Source organism: Triturus cristatus, chromosome 3_1 (assembly GCF_964204655.1).
Source record: "Triturus cristatus chromosome 3_1, aTriCri1.1, whole genome shotgun sequence".
In the NCBI taxonomy this organism is placed as follows: domain Eukaryota; kingdom Metazoa; phylum Chordata; class Amphibia; order Caudata; family Salamandridae; genus Triturus; species Triturus cristatus.
In genome coordinates, this window is record NC_140583.1 from 94,663,549 (window position 1) to 94,683,692 (window position 20,144).

At 45.8% G+C, this 20,144-nt stretch overlaps 1 long non-coding RNA gene across 1 annotated transcript in view; it reads right to left on the reverse strand.

Moving 5' to 3' along the window:
* Positions 1-2,102: 2,102 nt before the first annotated feature.
* LOC146859742 (uncharacterized) overlaps positions 2,103-20,144 on the reverse strand; it is a 142,802-nt gene continuing 124,760 nt past the window's right edge. The window contains exon 5 of the long non-coding RNA XR_014979051.1: positions 2,103-2,392. This is a non-coding gene — a long non-coding RNA (uncharacterized LOC146859742). The remainder of the gene's footprint in view (positions 2,393-20,144) is intronic.

The window sequence follows — 20,144 nt, forward strand, 5'->3', positions numbered from 1 at the left end:
GAAACCCTCAATAGTAACGAGGTGAAAAAATGTGTAGAGAGAGAGAGAGTACCTCACGTGCGCACCACCAGAGGAGCTACTGGTTGGTTCTCACCAGCTTGCCCACGTTTATTTCATCATCGGTCACTCTCTCTCAAGAAAAAAGTGTGCAGTGTCCAGTGGAAAAACACATAACACAAGACAGTGTAGTGTGAAAAACAAAGAAACACATAAATTGTGCAGACAACGACAATAAAAAATGGTGAGGGTATATAGACTCACAAATGATTGTTTTATTCTGGTTAGGAGTCTATCACCCTGTTTAAAAACACAGCATGTTGCATACCTTAATAATGACGGCCAACATGTTTCATTGCCAATAAAATTTGTGGCAAATTCATCAGGGCAAGAAGGGGTCAAGAATCACCTTCTCTGGACACACACCTTTAAAAGGACTAGTTGGGGCTATGGGCCCACATAACAGCCACCAACCAGTCGCAGGGGCGTTCTAAACTTTTTACTATCGCCTTCCTGATCGGCAAAGCACGACCGTCGTTGGTGCCTGCACCCTGTCCCTTGTACAACCAGGCGGTGCCTCCAGTGTTGAGGTACCGCCTGGTTGTACAAGGGACAGGGTGCAGGCACCAACGACGGTCGTGCTTTGCCGAGCAGGAAGGCGATAGTAAAAAGTTTAGAACGCCCCTGCGACTGGTTGGTGGCTGGTATGTGGGCCCATAGCCCCAACTAGTCCTTTTAAAGGTGTGTGTCCAGAGAAGGTGATTCTTGACCCCTTCTTGCCCTGATGAATTTGCCACAAATTTTATTGGCAATGAAACATGTTGGCCGTCATTATTAAGGTATGCAACATGCTTTGTTTTTAAACAGGGTGATAGACTCCTAACCAGAATAAAACAATCATTTGTGAGTCTATATACCCTCACCATTTTTTATTGTCGTTGTCTGCACAATTTATGTGTTTCTTTGTTTTTCACACTACACTGTCTTGTGTTATGTGTTTTTCCACTGGACACTGCACACTTTTTTCTTGAGAGAGAGTGACCGATGATGAAATAAACGTGGGCAAGCTGGTGAGAACCAACCAGTAGCTCCTCTGGTGGTGCGCACGTGAGGTACTCTCTCTCTCTCTACACATTTTTTCACCTCGTTACTATTGAGGGTTTCTGTAGAGTGTATCCTTTTGTGGACTGACTGCACATTCTCCTTTCTTCTTACTTTTCTTATCTACTTAACATTTTTTACATTTGTAGCATTCTGGATGGGCTGTCTCCATACAATATAAATGAGTGTTGGAGGTCTGTGATAAAGCACACTTCCTCCTACCTAGTCCAGAATAACAAGGAAGTTTTTGCTACAGTGTGCCAGTACTTTTTTGTTGAGACTCACAGAACCACCCAGGGTTGGTCGATAGGGACCCCACAAAGAGCGTGTGCAGTTGTGAACACAACCATGTTCTCAGTACAAGTCTATTTGCCAGACACAATTGGATTTTTAAAGGCTAAGGATCCTTCCCTGTGGACCTTAGAAGAACCTCTTGGAAGACAGATGGTTGGAGAGCCACCCCATCCGTGGATAACCTAGTACCGACATTACCTCCACCAGGGAAGCCAGGTGCGTACGTGTGGATTGGTGTCGGAAATGGCAGTCACTGCTGGAAGAGGAGAAAGTGTCTGTGGGAATCCAAACATGGATTCTTGAAGGGGAGTACCTGAAAGCAGAGGGGCAGAGTCTATGTCACTCAGGAGTCCCCAGGAGACTTGGAAGACGAATGCTGTCTGATGTAAGGTGCTTCAGGGAAGATGACGATGAACTTGACTATGCAGCTGTGAGGGTCAGGCAATGCTGAGGAAGCTCACTCAAATAAAAGAGAGGGGCCCCGTACCACAAAAAGGGGTAGAGCACCAAATAGATTGTAGTCAAAAGAAATGTTCCCCTTGTTGGCTCATATGAACTGTCACACACTCATTCACAAATAAAGCCAATCTGTCACCAGAACAAGACACCAGAGTCTGGACCCAATCAGATATTCATATGAAAAGAATCAATGTATTTTATTAAAATATGGCCATGTAATTTTACACAATAACAAAATTCATGCAGCAAAATTTAAAAAGTTAAAAACATAAATTGATGTTCATTATCATGGATGCTCAATAATACAAAACGTAGGGAGAAAAAGTAAGAAAAAATGTTTTCTTATCCACTAGAGTAGGAAGACATATGATCAAGATCAACTATTCTCCTAAGCAATTATACAATTCGGAAAACAGATGTCGTTACAATCTATAGTCTGCCCACTGGACTTGCGTCGACGCGTTTCGGTTGGAAATCGAAAAATAAAAGACCACCTTCTTCAGGACAAATATTACAATCTCCCATGAAGTGTACGTGCAATCTAAATCAAATAATAAAACAATAAAATATAGACATTAAAAACATTTTGAACATTAATGCATTCAATACACATCTTAAAAAGGACAATTATTCAAAACAGACAGTCAAAAATTCTTCTTCTTTGTAAGGACATATCTGTCCGACTACATTGATTCCTGCCAAAAGAACAGTCCTACACATTAAAAACCACTTTCAAATAAAACAGTGTTGTTCTCCTGGTGACTAGACATACAACTCATTAATGCTGAGGAAGACCAGGACCAGGGTACGTGCTGTCCCATGAAGGATGTTGAGTGCTGAGGGGTCGGTGTCCAGTGGGAGCACCAACAGATGCAGCCCATGTCGAGAAGGTAAAAAGTTGGGACCAGCATGGTCCAAGGGACTCACCACAAACAGGGGAGTCAGGGTAGATCCTGAGCAATCAGGGGAGCCCAAAAGTAATAAGTGTGACCCTCAAATGGACCCACAGGCCGGAGGCATTGAAGTCCAGAGAGGACCTCAAGCAGCTCACCAAAAATGAGGGAAGGAAGACCTAGTTAGGCCCAAACGAACTCCATCGAAGTCCAGAGGGCCCAAATGGTAGAAGTAGATGTGGTGTCTGATCTGAATCTTATCGCATGATGAATTTAGGGACCTACACCGAGGTAAGCCCTTAAGTATCCTAGGGAAAGGGTTGGGACGATTGAGGGGTCCCTCCCAGGGGAGGGTCTGGACAGGGGGGATGTACTCCCATGTCTTTTGTCCTGTTTCTCACCAGAGCTGGAGCCAATGGCTCCCAGGACTGGTTTGAACTGGACTATGCATGGGGACACCAAATGTGCCCCTTATACTGAATTTCTGGTGCTGGTAAGCACACCCACCCAGCCTAATACACGAAATCCTGTCTGGGAGGTTGTTACACCTCCCTGTGACAGGATGCCTTTTGTTCTACCTTCCTCTGCTCGAGCTTGGCTCAGCAGCAGGAAAGCAGAAATGTGTCCCTGGTCGGCAGCAACCATTCTGTGCTGTCCGAGTCTGGAAGGCTAGTACCAGGAACACTGAAAGACTGATGGAGGGCTCTCCCAGTGCTTGGAATCATACCTCCCACACTGATTACAGTGTGGGGGTATGATTCCACCATGTTTGATACCAAACCTGATAGGATTCATTGCAGCCGATTTTGAGATCGACTTCGCGTAATTACGCGGTGCCCCTCTACAAATCATACTGCTGCTTCACTGAAAACCTGGGAAAATGGACTTCGTAGGCTGCAGGGGTGTCCTGCTCATGCAGGGGCACCCTCTCACTTAGAACTAAGCACCCTGCCTTCAGGATTTCTGGGTCCCCTCCAGGGAAATCAACTAACCCAGGGTACTTTTAAACTACCCATGAGTTTGGAAGTAAAGGACGCAAATCTGGCGTGGATACTTTATGTGGAAAAAAAGTTAAAGGGGCCTAAGCACAAACTACCCCAAATAGCCAGAAAAAGGGTTAGCACAGGAGGGAGGGGGGTGGCTATCAGCGAAAGGGTTAAAGCCACTGTTGGTGATCATAACAACGACAATAATTATTATTTTACTAACAACAACAACAAAACAGCAAAAAAAAAACAATACCAACAACAATAATAATATCAACAATAATAATAATAGTAGTAATAATAATAAGAAAACCAATAACAACAACAACAATAATAATAATAATTATGTACTAATGATGTGTATAATTTACCTCACAGTGAGAGACAATTAATACATGTGTGCATGCTCTTCAACTAAGGGCACGTGGTAATATGGTAATTAAATAGGCTCTTAGTTTAAATTACATTTAGATTGTTACTAGACATTTTTCACCTGGAGTTTCAAGTGTCTTCTTTTAATTTACAGATGGATCCGAAAGTTGATATTAAACAATCTTTTTTTCAATTTGAGTCTGCATTTTTTTCACCTTTCACCAAAAACCTTTCACACAGACCACAGACAAACACAAACATTTACAACTATGCACATGCGTTTACGAAACGCATCAAAAAGACAAGCACAGGGAGACTCAAATATATATGCATTCACACATGCACACGCAACACACATATAAATTTGCATGCTTAGCTCATGCAAACACAGATGCACACATATGAAAATTCAAACTATACACACTTATTACATGAATCGCACACAGCTCACGTTCACACAGCACAAATACCTACAAAAACCAATGTATTTATGCACACAGAAGCAGATACATGCATGCAAGCAGATTCCTACAAACACGTTTACACACAGGCAACATGTACAGAATTATGCACACACTTAACACACAGTTCAACACCGGCACACCTAACAGTTCACATTTATCACATAACATATACCACACATGTACTAGGTCACACATGGGCAGACCATAAGTGGATAAGAGCAGAGGCAGACCCCTCTATGCATACAGAGGCACATACCATCCAATCAAACTCATGTAGACTCCCACACACATCCCGATGCAGTACACACGTCCACACAAAAACACACACATGCACACATGAACAGATGCACATGCACACATCCGAATCCATATGCGCCCTGCAGACAGCTCAATGAGGCATACATAAACACGCAGGAGTAGAAACCCAGCCACATATTGGGGCAGATTTATAAGGACTGGCGCATCTCTGCATATTTGCAGGGATGCACCAGTAAAGATGTGACACATGAAGTACCCTTGTGTCACCACGGATTTGTCGCATTTACAATGCGGCGCACCATGGTGCAAGGATAGACAGACGCATGTTGCATCTTCTGTCGTAAGGGCGGTGCATTGCTGGGGTTGTGTCATTAGCGTGACGCAACTCCAGCAATGCTATGGGGCGGCCTATACTTGCTGTGCTGCGTCACTCCTTATGCCTGCTTTAAGCAGGCGTAAGGTTTTGACACAGTATCGTTGTAAAAGTGCCTCAGTGAAATCTTGTAGATTTCACTGCGTCACTTTTACAAGGCTTTCTTGCGACAGAACGCCCACGCTGCATGCATTATACCTGACGCAGGTATAATGTGGCGCAGGGCTTTACAACGTGACACATCTCCCTCGATGCATCTCGTTGTAAGTATGTCGCAATGTGACGCATTGTTTACTATGCCGCTGCGTCACAGAAGTGACGCAACGGCGACGCAAATGTGTCGCAAGGAGCTTGTAAATCTGCCCCATTGTCTTCATCAGGGTGTGCAAGTGTCATCCTGAAGGTCAGCAAACATGATCATCCCTCCAGCAGGCGATCCTTTGAAGCTCTTATGTGCCAATCTTTTCCGCCAAGCCATCCGACACATTTCAACTGATGCTGAAAGAAGGCTTTTAATATTCACATCTGTCATCAACGACGAAAAAAGAGAAGAAAATAGATTGGAATCCAGAAGTGCCTTTACTTAGAGTCGATCAGGTCAGGAGCTTGCCCCTGCTTCTCTTGCTTGCCGAAATCTGCATGCAAGCTTTTACCGTCTGTTTTCCTTCGCTGAACAAATATGCCAATTTAAACCTGTGAAAACCTACGTGATTGCAAAGGTTTGGATGTAGGGAAATTCTATCGAAACAATCTTCATCTCCAAAAGCACTTGACACCCTGCCAATTCCATGGAAAGTCAGTAACAATGGGAGTTAGGCCCGGGGGACAAGGCGCAGACTGGGCCGTAAATATGTAATCAACAATTGGGGTGTGACTTTGCCCTACGTTGTTTACGAACGTTATTAAATTTACGTTGGAATCAAACGCATTACTTTAGTTTGATCCGGGTTTTCTTTAAACCTTTTTATTTTACAAATTTTAATTCATATTTCTCTATTTGGTCACGTAAAGGACAACAGTCTAATTGATTCTCTGTTGTAGACATTCATAGATCATTCACACATACATTTAAAGGGCATACATGTATAGAGCTGAACGCTTTTGTGAACATACATAAATACAAAACATTACTGTGAAAAAAGATGATATTGCTTTGACAAACATCCGATACATTACAATTGAAAAAACATTCAATACATTAATATACTTCACCCAACTTGAGTGGTGTACTATAATATTGATCCTAGACTATCTGAAAAAGTCTATGTCAGGTATCCCAAATAACACGGGGAATATTGTATTGTCTATAGCAAGGAAAATTCTCTTGGTTTACAGACTGAAAATTAAATTTTTCTTTCCTCCGTGTCTGTATCTTATGCCAACGCGTTCGAATCCCGGGCATTTAGTACAGGGACTCTCGCCAGGGCTCTTGCGTTCATGGGCGATAATGTTTTCTGTAGTGGATGTACAAAACCAAAGGTTTAGAGCTGTTTATGACGCTCCCTCCTATTTTTTGTGTTACTAGTATTTATACAATCTCTTAGTCTCTTTGCAAGGTCGATTATACCTGTGAGTTAATGTCCTTCTCATCAGTTTATTGCATCCGCTGGATACATGGGCACCGTGTGGTGTGGTATCTATTTAAAAATAAGGGGGCAGATTTATAATAACTGGCGCATCCCTGCATATCAGCAGGGATGCGCAAGTTATTATGCGCCACAGCTGCACCACCATGGATGCGCCGCATTTATAATGCGGTGCACCATGGGGCAAAAACGGCACAGATGCGTGACGCATCTGTGCTGTAAAAGTGGCGCATTGCTGGAGTTGCGTCGCAAGCGCGACGCAGCTTCAGCAATGCTCTGGGGGGCCCTATCTGTACAATGCTGCGTCAATCCTTACGCCTGCTTCAAGCAGGCGCAGGGTTTTGATGCAGCATGGGCCTAAAAGTGACTGAGTGAAATCTTGTAGATTTCACTCAGCCACTTTTAGGAGGCGTTCCTGCGCCGGAACGCCCCCCCCTGTGCAGGAACGCCTACATGTGGCGCAGGGCTTTACAACGTGACACATCTCCCAGATGCGTCACGTTGTAAATACCCCGCACCATGGCGCAGGATTTGCGCCGCTGCTGCGTCACAAAAGTGACGCAACGGCGGCGCAAAAGTGGCGCAAATGCAACATAAATCTGCCCCAAGGTACTTGTAAAAATCTTGACTTCAGCTCATTAGCTTTAGCGTTAGGAGTGGTTTATATTAACTCATACCTCTTTTTTTGTGGAAAGGAAGGGCGTATCCTGATGTTTTCTGTCACTGTTTGCGCAAAATGGTGTTTCCATAAGAAATACATTAGTATTGGTACTCTAATTCATTCTGTTGTGCATTTGGCCTTTCATTATTTTATTCCTGCAGTTGAAGTTTGGGCATACCTGGATATTCTTTACTTTCATCCAGCAGCCGTATTCACGTTTCCTCCGATTTTAGGCATTGGATGCTGCAGAGAGCAAGTTATATCAGCCAAATGTCTCATAGAAATAATGCGTCTAAGCAGTGCTTTATATTTTTGTTGTTTTACCTTAGCCGGGGGTGTTTGTGCCCTCGGCCGCTATCCTTTTGTTTGGGGAGCAGTCTTCAGCGTTTATTTATTTCGCGTTTCTGAAAAGGAATTTCAGAGCGCGTTTAGCTATTTGTGTCAAGGCTTTCTAGTGAATGGGAATTGTAGTTTAGAGCGGTTTAACCAATGGCAATGCCGTAATAGTTACTGAATATCCGTGACTCGGTGTAGTGGATTATGGGTGATGTAGTTTTTATGTTTTTGACAATTCTGTCATATTATTCAGCCCTGTCATTACACTATTAAATTTAAGGATAAGATATGCCCCTTTTTGCAGTAGGGCATTATCTACATCAATCATCCGATTTGATGAATTTAGTGCTGCCAGGACTGTCCATTTGAATTGATTCTCACTATGAGATTTTTCAATGAAGTGTTCCACCATAGGGGCGGTAACAACTTTCTTTTTGATCCTAGACTTGTGTTGTGTAATTCTTGTATTTACCTATTAGTTAGTTTTGAATATGTAGATTTTCATGCAGTGGCATAAACTACATTTTTTGTCTTGCAATTAGTGAAATATTTGTGTTTCCATTTAGTGCCATGGTGTGTGAATTCCGTGCCTTCAATTATGGAATTGCAGGCCACACAGTTGCCACACTTCCGGTGGCCTTCTATTGGTTTAAGGTTCCACTGTGCTAATAAGTCACTTTTTGGTTTGGGTATCGAGATATCAGCTCGCACTATTTGTTGACCTATGCTTTGATTTCTCCTCATGGCGAACAGTGGCTTTGGAAAAGGATATTCAAGGTTCTCAAGCAGATGCCAGTTTTTTAGTATAATTTGCTTGGAATGTTTTAACAACTTTTTTGGGTAGCCTCTTTTTACCATTTCGTTACAGAAAATGGTGGCATGTTCTTCAAAGTCAAAGGGCTGTGAGCAGTTTCTCTTAATTCTCAACAGTTGTCCGTATGGGAGATTCTCTTTGAGGCTTCTTGGGTGGGCACTCTGATGATGCAGAATGGTGTTTTTATCTGTCTTTTTTTCTATGAAGGGATGTTATCAGGTGATTCTCAACTGGAATAATCTCTACATCCAAAAAACGTCATCTTGGTCTTACTAGATTGGACCGAGAACTTGATGTCTTCATGCCTTAAGTTTAGCCATTCGTGAAATGACTCTAGCTCTATTTGGTTCCCCTGCCACAGGCACCAGATATCGTCAATTTATCGTAGCCATTGTAGTATATTTCTTTTGTAAGGGTTGTTGTTTTCAATAAAAAAAAATCATATTGGGCCATATAGAGGACCGCCATCTCTGGAGCGAAGGGACAACCCATGGCGGTCCCCTTCACCTGGATATAGAATTGTTCGACAAATCTAAAATAATTCTTCTTCAGGGCCACCTCTGCTAATTGCAGGATAAAAGTTATGGGAACGTAGTCTGTTTTCAAGATATAATTCAATCACTTAGTGCGCCTCATCTTGAGGTATCTGGGTGTAAAGAGATGTGACGTCAAATGACACCATCAATTGTGACTGCTCATCAAATGGTATTCCTTCAATTTTTGTAATGAAATCTGTGGTATCTCTCAAATATGAGGGACTGCTATAAGAAAAGGTTTTAAGAAAAAGTCAACATATTTAGAGATTGGCTCCAAGATAGCCTGAGACTATTGGTCTCCCTGGCGGTTCTTCCAGATTTTTGTGAATGTTTGGCACAAAATATAATATTGGTGTTCTTGGAAATTTCTTTGTCAAGTAGTCAAATTCATTTGGCCCCAGAAAGCCTTCTTCCAATCCTGGCTTTAGTATTTTAGAGATTGTGTCTTTTATTTGTTGCATCGGGTGTTCTTTGACAGGTCTGTACCAGATTTGATTATTAACTTAGTTCCTTCCCTCAAGTAGATACATCTCTCTGGGCCAGATAACTACTGCTCCGCCTTTATCTGCCTGTTTTATCACCACAGAGGTATCTGCTTTAAGTTCTTGTCAGGCTATTTGTTGCTTAAAGCTAATGTTCTTTTAAAAAAAAAATGTTTTAATTGATTTTACAATATACAGCACAGCATATGTTAATCACGGTTAAAGATGAGGAATAATCAAACCAAATTTACAAAACAACGTTGGGTTTTCGGAAGTTTTAGCAAGTATAAACCCTAACCAAAGAGTTTCTTTAGTATGAGGAAGGAAGCAAGAGTTGGGAAAAATAAAAAACAGAGTTACCAACATATAACCAATAGGGAAGACACTCCGAGTGAACAAATTTATCGACAAAATTATAACCCAACTACAAGATACCTGTCATTTTAATACATAGACCTATGGGCCAGTATGAGACTAGGCTTCCTTCCAGCTGTAGATGGGAGCCCATATTCATCTACTGAGTGATTTTGCTCTTTTGCCCTTCCTTTCATATATTCCCCTCTCAAGATTAAATACTGAGAGGAGCCGAGCGAGCCATAACTGAAATGTTGGGGTAGCTTGATCAAGTCAGCCTGCAGCTACACAGATTCGTAATACTGCCATAGCCAGAAAAAGAAAACGGTAGGACACGATTTGCCCCTGGCTGTTATCAACCCCAAGAAGCATTACAGCTGGGGTTAACTTAACTTTTACACCCAGGGTAGATTCAAAGAAACCCATGACTGAAGTTTTTAGCAAATCAAGGTGAGGGCAAGTGGAAAACATATGGATATGATCCGCGTTAGCAGAGTTACACCGTGGGCACCTAGTGCCCTCCTGCCCTCCCCATTGTGCAATTTTTGCCGGAGTATAATATAGGGAAAAAACAGTTTTGTAGTGCTGGGCCTGTAGCCCAGCAGAGCATAAAACTGTCTGCCCCAGTTCTAAAGACTGGGTGAAGTTATCCGAATCGATGCTCAACCTGTCTTCCCATTTTTTGCCATGCTTTTCTAAATCGTCTGGTTTAGTTGCCATTAGTTCAGCGTAAATCCCTTTATTAGAGCAGCCATCCCCGCTTCTTACTACATCAATGGCTTTCACCTTAGTGAATCTGTTAACCCCGCCCACTTTTTTACTAAAAAAACTTCTAAGTTGGAGATATTAAAAAAAATACCGAGTGTCAATGCCAAATTTGTCCTGAATGTCCTTACATTGGCATATTTGAGAGATACCACAGATTTCATTACAAAAATTGAAGGAATACCATTTGATGAACAGACAAAATTGATGGTGTCATTTGACGTCACACTCAGATACCTCAAGATGAGGCGCTCAAAGTGATTAAATTATATCTTGAAAGCAGACTACGTCCACATAGGGTCCCCACAACTTTTATCCTGCAATAAGATGAGGTGGCCCTGAAGAAGAATTATTTTGGATTTGACGAACAATTCTATATCCAGGTGAAGGGGACCGCCATGGGTTCGCTCCAGAGATGGCGGTCCTCTATATGGCCCAATATGATTTTTTTTTTAAATTGAAAACAATTACCCTTACAAAACAAATATACTACAATGGCTTCGATACATTGACAATATCTGGTGCCTGTGGCAGGGGAACCAGATAGAGCTAGAGTCATTTCACGAATGGCTAAACTTAAGGCATGAAGACATCAAGTTCTCGGTCCAATCTAGTAAGACCAAGATTACATTTTTGGATGTAGAGATTATTCCAGTTGAGAATCACCTGATTACATCCCTTCATAGAAAAAGACAGATAAAATCACCATTCTGCATCATAAGAGTGACCATCCGAGAAGCCTCAAAGAGAATTTCCCGTACGGACAACTGTTGCGAATTAAGAGAAACTGCTCACAGCCCTCTGACTTTGAAGAACATGCCACCATTTTCTGTAACAAAATGGTAAAAAGAGGCCACCCAAAAATGTTGTTAAAACATTCCACCAAAAGAGCGTGATATACACCTCGAGAGAGTCTACAAGTCAAACACAAAGAACCACTACAGAAAACATTATCGCCCATGAACGCAAGAGCCCTGACGAGAGTCCCTGTACTAAATGCCCGGGATTCGAAACGCGTTGGCATAAGATACAGACACGGAGGAAAGAAAGATTTAATTTTCAGTCTGTAAACCAAGAGAATTTTCCTTGCTATAGACAATACAATATTTCCCGTGTTATTTGGGATACCTGACATAGACTTTTTCAGATAGTCTAGAATCAATATTATAGTACACCACTCAAGTTGGTTGAAGTATATTAATGTATTGAATGTTTTTTCAATTGTAATGTATGGGATGTTTGATCTTTTTTCACAGTAATGTTTTGTATTTATGTATGTTCACAAAAGCGTTCAGCTCTATAAATGTATGCCCTTTAAATGTATGTGTGAATGATCTATGAATGAATACAATAGAGAATTAATTAGACTGTTGTCCTTTACGTGACCAAATGGATAAATATTAATGGAAATTTCTAAAATAAAAAGGTTTAAAGACAAACCCAATTCAAACTAAAGTAATGCGTTTGATTCCAACGTAAATTTCATGGAAAGGGCAGACCAGTTTTAGTTTTGTGGGGAAAACAATTGCTTTAGTGAAAGGGACTCAGAACACTGCTATCAGCTGCAGCATGTTATGGATAGACTAAAGTATTGCATGTGTGTTATGATGATGAAAATCGATAAAAAGCACCTCTTACCCTAAGAGATGTCTTGGAGCTAACAGAGGAAAACTTGATTCACTGTACATTCTTAGAATCTAAGGGATTTCTTACGAGTTCAGAATTAAGGAATTAAGGGCCAGATGCATCAAGCATTTTCTCTTCGCAAACAGGCCTATTCTCCGAATCTACCTGTTTGTGATCACAAAAAATCCTTTTGCGATGCATCAAACCCAATTTTCCAATTCGGTAGCCTGTTACCGAATCGCAAGATGGGTTTGCGATTTGCTATTTGGAAGAGGTGTGTTAAGGGCATCCCTTCCAAATAGCGAATCCTAACAGTATGCATGAATGTTTTGTGACAGTGAATGCGATCGCAAAACATTCGCATTTTACCACCTACTTGAAGTAGGTGGTAAGACATTCGCAAATGGGAAAGGGTTCCCAAGGGACCTCTTCCCCTTTGTGAATATTTGTAAAAGCATTTTTAAGAGCAGGCAGTGGTCCCACGGACTACTGCCTGCTCTTAAAAAATGAAAAGAAAACTTTTAATTTTCCTTTTTGTAAAGCATCTCGTTTTCCTTTAAAGAAAACAAGCTGCTTTACAAAAAAAAATGATTGCTTTATTTAGGTTTAACTTTGTTTTTTTATTGGCATTCAGCAAATAATAACAGATAGTTCCAGATATCAGTATAATGTGTTCGTAAAACAGGACTACGTTTAGTACCTGCTCAGTCTAGACATACATTACTTAGACGCCCCTAGTACCGTCCCCGTTGGACCCATTAGTAAGTCCACAATGTCTCTATGATTACCAAATTCCTGCGCCAACTTTTAAACCACAATGCCAGAGAATAAGAAAATTAAAAAAACACATTAGGGAAAAAAGAAAAAACAACCCCCACCCTCCCTCCCTCAAACTGGTGTGCTTGGAAGCGGAGGACTTGACCCCTATGTGTGGCGTGTTCTTAAATGAATTGCAGCGTCTCTAAGTAGGTGACGTGGGGCCCCTAAGGCAGAGAAGATGCAGATATCCAGGGAAAGTGATTTCGTTCATTTCGGTTGGCAAAAGTGAGAGCAGCGACTGCCAGATTTTGCTAAAGCTTGCCATGGAGTTGGAAAGAGAGGCCTGAATGCGTCCCATGTCCAGGATGAACCATAACCTGTGTAGCCACCCAACATAGGTCGGTTTTACCCTTGTTCCCCAATCAATAAGATGTTTTGGAGAGCCGCCCCCAATGCTAACCCCATTTGCTTCCGTTTCTGGGATCTTAGCGGAGACGTTAGCGGGTTAAGCAGGCCCAACACCACATACGCTGGGAATTGAGGGATCTGCGTGTAAATCTGGCGATCCACGTCGTCCACGATCGCAGACCAATAGCTCGTCAATTCTAGGTACTCCCACAACAAATGTAGCAGCGTGCCGTCTTCTCCACATCCCCGCCAGCAAGTTGGGCTGCAATCAGGGTTCCCTTTATGCAGATGGACCGGTGTCAAATACCAGTACATAGCTACCTTAACCGCCGTCTCTTTGCTCGCTATATTTCGTGATGTGTGGGTGGCTCGGTAATAAATGTCCGACCACTCCTTCTCTGCCCCGTCATGGGCTCCCTCGGGGCCTGAGGACGTAACGCCTCGTATAACTCAGAGATCATTTTCTTATCTGTGGTCTTTGTGTAGAGCCATTTTTCAAATTTCGTTACCTTCCGAGAGACCTTCGGTAGCACCTCTGCATTAAGCAACCTGTGCCTAAGTTGCAAGTAGTGAAACCGCTCGGTCTCTGGAAGACCATATTCTGCGCGCATGTTGTGAAAGGAGAGAATCCCATCCAGTTCAAGAAAGTGCCCTGCTGCCTTGCATTCCGTCACCCTCCATAGTGAGAACGCCCTTTCGTCTGCCCCCTGGGAAAAGTCCTTGTTATCAAGAATGGGAGTCATGGGCGAAGGGAAAGAGAACAATCCCTTTTTGATGGCGACCCCGTCCCAAACTCTCAGTACTGAGTGCGTAATGGGGGAACCCTTGAGATTTGGAGGTCTATCTTCTCTTTTAAGAAATGAGTCCTTCCAAAGTGATAATTTTGCCAACGCTCTGTCTTGGAACAGCCATCTTTTCTCTGATTCGTATCTGTTCCACTCCACTAGATATCGGAGCTGTGCAGCCCTGAAATACTCAAAGATATTCGGTATCCCCAATCCCCCTTCGTCAGGTCATAGGTAGCCCAGTTCCTTCTTCAGTCGAGGCCTAGCTACTGCCCAAACCAACTGCTGGAGCACTTTCTGTAACGTCCGAAGAGTAATTGGTGGTGGCCATATCGGGATTGTTTGGGAAAGATATAATACTTTGGGGAGAATGGACATCTTGATTGACACCACCCGGCCCAGAGAACCGGTGCTGCTTCCGCTGGTGCAGGTCCCGCATGATTTGAGAGGTTAACTTGGCATAGTTATGCTTGACTGTTTGTACCACCAACTGGGCAAGTTCAAAGCCTAAGTAGGGGATAGATTTTCCTACCTGAATACCCTCATAGGTACTCCCGCCCAGGGCCTGCGACTGCCCTGCTTGGTTCAGACACAGGATCATGGACTTTCCTACATTAACCTGAAAGCCTGAGACCTGGCCAAAGTCCGCTCCTCCATGAACGCCGGAACTGAGCGCGCGGGTGATTCAAGGGAGGCGATGATATCGTCCTCATAGAGACTTATTGCGGGTCTTTCCCCCCAAATGGAATGCCTAATATATCCGGTACTCCCTGATCCTCTGAGCCAGTGGCTCGACATAGAGGTCAAAAAGAAGGGGAGACAGCTGGCACCCCAGGCGCGTTCCTCTCTGTATCTCGAATGGGCGAGATGTCACCCCATTCAACCGAATAGTCGCTGTAGGCTTATTGTAGCAGCTCGCCACCCAGGCCCGAAACCGCTCTCCCAGACCGAAATGAATTAGGGTATTATCTAGGGGTGGGCGGAATTTGCGAAATCCACTTTCGCAAATTATCGTGAAAATGTTAAAAATTATCGCAAACACGCGGAAATATCGTGAAGATGCGGAAGTTTTTTTCCCGCATGTTCGCAAGATTTTCTGCATGGTTCCGGCTCGCCAACTTACCCATGTGGTTGCTCGCGGGCGCGGCCATCTTGTTTTCAGTTGTCTCACGGTGCATGATCGCGAGAAGAAAGACGTGATCGCGCGACGCATGACGTCACTGCGGACGCGAACTGTCGCGAGACAGCGCAAATGGCTAAAAACAATACAACATCTCATGGAAAACGCGACCGGATCAAGAAAACTTGTCGGGGAACGCAGGGATTCAGGTAAGGCGATCGCGCACGCGTGAGAATGTATTATTTTACAGCGCGAGCAAGAAACAAATTATCGCCAAGCTGCGGAATGCGGAAATTTTGACATTTTCGCGCTTTCCGCGGAACGCGAAAATGTCAAATTATCGCAATTTCCGCGAACGGAATGAAATTTTGGCCCAGGCCTAGTATTATCTAGAAAATCCCAATCGACACGATCAAATGCCTTCTCAGCATCTACCGACAATAGTAGGGCATCCATATCTGTGCGATGAGCCTTGTTGATGAGATGGAAAAGGCGTTTGGTATTTTCGCTGCTTTGCTGGTTCTGAATAAAGCTAGATTGGTCGGGCTCTATAAAACCCGGCATGAGGGGACCCAGTCTAACCGCCAGTACACCCGTAAACACCTTCAAATCCACATTAAGCAACAACACCGGTCGGTAATAGCCGCACATGTACTTGTCTTTGCCCGGTTTCGGCAGTACAACTATAGAAGTCGCTAGCATATCTGAAGGAATCAACCCCGGTCCTGTGAAGGACTTAAAAAGTTTAGTGAGTATTAGGGCCAGTACCATGCAGAATATTTTATAGAACCCAGCTGAGAAACCGTCGGGCCCCGGTGACTTCAAAGTTTGAGGCTAGAAATCGCACCTATCACCTCCTCTATGCGTATGGGCACTTCTAACAGTTCGGCCTGGGTGGGGCCCAAGACGGTTATGTGTGCCTCCTTGAGATAGGCATCAACCTGGGAGGATGAAGGACGCTCCCTGCGATACAGCTCTGCATAGAATGTCTGAATCTCCTGTGCTATTTCCTCATCGCTTTCGACCACAGACCCCGAGGACGATGTGAGAGGGTGCACTTTAGCATCCAAGATGCGGGCCCGTAGCCTGCTCACCAGCATACGCCCCGTCCTGTCTCCTCCTATGTAGTAGGAGTGCCTAAGCCTAAGTGCCACATACTCAGCCATATTGAGATCAAGTCCCGCTAGCTGAGCGCATGCCCCTTTCAGTTGACGCCAGACCCTGGGCGCCCCCGTCTGCTGTGTACCCTCTCTAGCTCTAGAACTTGCGCAGTGAGCTGTTCTCGTTTAGCCCTGTGCTCTATTCTCGGCAGAGGAAATCGCGATCAATTCCCCCCGCACCACTGCTTTAAGAGCCCCCCACAAGGTAGCACTGGAGACCTCAGGGAAATCGTTGGCATCGAGGTAGTCTTTGATGCATTTGAGAATCTATTCCCGCACCACTTTTTTATGTAACAGGCCCTCTCTCAGTCTACAACGCCCTGCATCCCTACGTGTTGACGGCACCCGCAGAGTAGCTTGGACTGTATCGTGGTCGGACAGGGCCGCCGGTGTTATGCTAACCTCCCGTACCAGTGTATTAATTTCTGCTGTGCCCAACAAATGATCCAAATGGGCATAAGTGTGGTGTGCATGAGAGTAGTAGGAGAATTGCGAGGTGTGGGGGTGAGCTGTCTGCCAAATATTTATGAGCCCCTGATTCTGCAACCACTGTCGCCCGTCCACAGAGATTGCCCCAGTCTGGGCGTACCTGTGGCTAAACCTATCCGCTGACGTATCCATGACTAAATTTAAATCACCTTCGACAAGTACCCGGCGTTCCTGAGCCCCGAGCACATCTGACAGGGCTGCCTTGAGAAACTTCTCTTGGCCAGTTTTGGGAGCATAAATCACCCCTACCAACAGCGGTAGGCCCCCCACCCACAAATTGTAAGTTAGCAGCTGCCCCTTGATTTCCGCTACCTTGTCACCCACCGTCCCGGTAAAGCGTTTAGCCACCATGATAGCCACCCCTGCTTTCTTGTCCGCTGGAGGAATGCTCTGGACCTCATTCTATGCCAATCCTTGGGGAGAAGGTGAGTCTCCTGTATGAGACAAATATCCGCCCTGAATTTTCGAGATATGACAATATGGAGCACCGCTTATTAGGACTATTTAGGCCTCGCACGGTAAGCGTGAGAATATGCAACTCTGAAGGCATCATGGAATAGAAATGAGCTCAAGCCGCTTCATCGGCCCATGGGCTGTACTACGCTGCCAACCCGTACCCCCCCACCCTGCATCCGCCGCCCTCCCTCCATGCCACCCACATTTGCATTGATTCCCAAACAGCACACCAGTTCCCTCCCTCCTCCTCCCTAACCCCAACTGAACCACCCCAATTCCCCCCCAATGACCAGAGCCAGCAGGGCTTGGTCGCGCGCATCAGAAAAAACGGGTGAACTGGGACATTACGTGACTCAAAAGATGACCCCCTGCCCCCAAGTCCCCCATCCGCCCCATCCGCAGTCTGATCGGCATCAGTCCCCTCTTTGATCAGGAGCTATCGTTAGACATGTTGTCTTTGAGAACTGACTCCAGCGCTGCCCTCTGCTCCTGTGCCATAGCCTTGGGGTCGGGTCCCCACGGAGACCCCGAAGGACATCGTGGACAGACCCTCTGCCATCATTCTCGTGATGAGCTTTTCTTCATGGCTCTGGAGCGGCAGGCCCAACAGCTTGCAGGCCTCCTGAAGTGACCGGATCTGGTGCAGCCTGCCTTCCCACTTAAATATGATGCGAAAGGGATGTCCCCAGGAATATGCCACACCTTTGTCACGCAAGTGGGAGGTCACTTGTAGAAAGTCTCGTCTTTTCTGCAGCGTTATGGCAGCCAAGTCCTGGTATAACGCTATAGAGTGGCCCTGGTATTGGAGTGCTTGCTTCGCTCTGGCTACCTGCAGAATATGTTCCTTCAGGGGGTAGTCTGGCAAGAAGGTAAGAATATCTGGTAGTAGCGCCGGAGCCCTTCGCCGCAAACCAACTCTGTGGGCTCTATCAATGCAGATCTCTACGTCTGCCGACTCCCCTAGCATCTCCCTAAACAGGGCCGGTAGGAAGGAGACCATGTCCGACCCTTCTGCGTCTGATGGAACCCCAGTATCCGAATATTGTCCCGCCAAGAGTGGTTTTTGAGGTCCTCCATGTGGGCCTGAAGATCGATTTGTTGGTCCCTCTTCATCCCTAGTTTGCTCTTGATCTTCGATGGCGGCCACTCGGTCCCCCAGAGTGTCCACATCTCTGCAGATCTCTCTCACTTCACCTGCTACTTCACTCTTCAGGGTTTGGAAGTCGTCGCAAAGGGTGTTGCATCCGGGCTCGACAGTGTGGGCTTGATGAGCATATCTTTTAATGATCGGTCTTTCTTGTTTTGCTGCGTCGTCATTATGACCACGTCCAAGCTGGACCCCGGACTAGGGGTTCAATCCGAGCACCTCTAGGGCCTGTCTCCGAGTTCTCGGGTGCCTGATCCTGATGCACGGCCGCGGTGTTCACAAGTTCTTTAGATTGCTCTGGTCTACTCCCAGATGCTCCCTTGAAGTAGGCCCGCTGCCCCTGTCTCTGTTTTCAAAGGATCAGCGCTGGATGAACGTGACTCCAGCGTGGCCCAGGCCGCAGCCCTATCCCTGCCCCCCCCGGATTGCGTGCCCCTTAGGACAGTCCTTCCAATGTGGGTGAGGTCTCTTAGCTGTCCCTCTCCGGGACAACACTGCAACCAGGCAACTCCTCTGACCCCTCCGGTGGTGCTCCGGGGCTAGCCTCGCACTATGCCGCACCAACAGCTCCAGCGAAGGACCTCAGCTCAGCCACCCTTCCTGACCGCGGGTGCCAGTCGATGCGTCTGGCCGATGCCCCGCCCGGCTGGACAAGCACGCTCAGGCTCCTAACGGCAGTGTGAACTCTACTGGCTCGGACTCACCAGCCCCGCCCGGCCTGTCAAAGCCTCCAAGTGGCCCTGAATCGCTTCCGCAGCGCCAGCCGAAAATCTGGCCGAGCTCCCGGGGTTATGGTCCGGCTCAGCTCTCCCTCGTGTGGCAGCTGTTTGGGCGCCCACCATCCGCTCACCGTTCAGGCCTACCAGGCCTCCCCTCACCTCCCACAGTCAGTCACTCAGCCGGCGACACTCGACCACAAATTCTGCCTGGGGCGTCCCGCTCTGCTCCTCACCTCCGTCCACTGATCTTGGAATATTTGTGCCTGCCCCCTCAGTGTTCGCCTCGGCTCAGGGAGCTACCCCTCCACAAAGCCTCCAGGGCCCCCTCCTCACTCAGGGCCCAACCACGAGGCCCCCAGCCCGCGGAAAGCATGCGGCTGTGATGCCCAGGCACCAGCCGGTAAGTCTGGCTGCTTCCCCCCTGCACCGTTCGCTATAGTCCCTGGCAGACCTCTCACTGCTCTTACTGGTCTGCGGCCTCCTGCATGCGCCCCTGGGGCTCTCCTGCCTCCCAGGCCATGAACAGCCCAGCCCCGGTGTCTTCCTTGGCAGGCTGAAGGTAGGCCCCACTCCCGGTGTTTCCACTGCCAGGGGGGCACGCCAGCCAACGAGTCTGGCCGAGACCCCCTGCCGCTGGGCCCTCTTGTCCACGGGCCCATCCCTCTCATACTTAGAACCTGTTGCCGGAGGTGCTTCCCGCAGGCCCCACGCCGATGGCCGTCTTTTGGCTCCCTCCTCTGATGC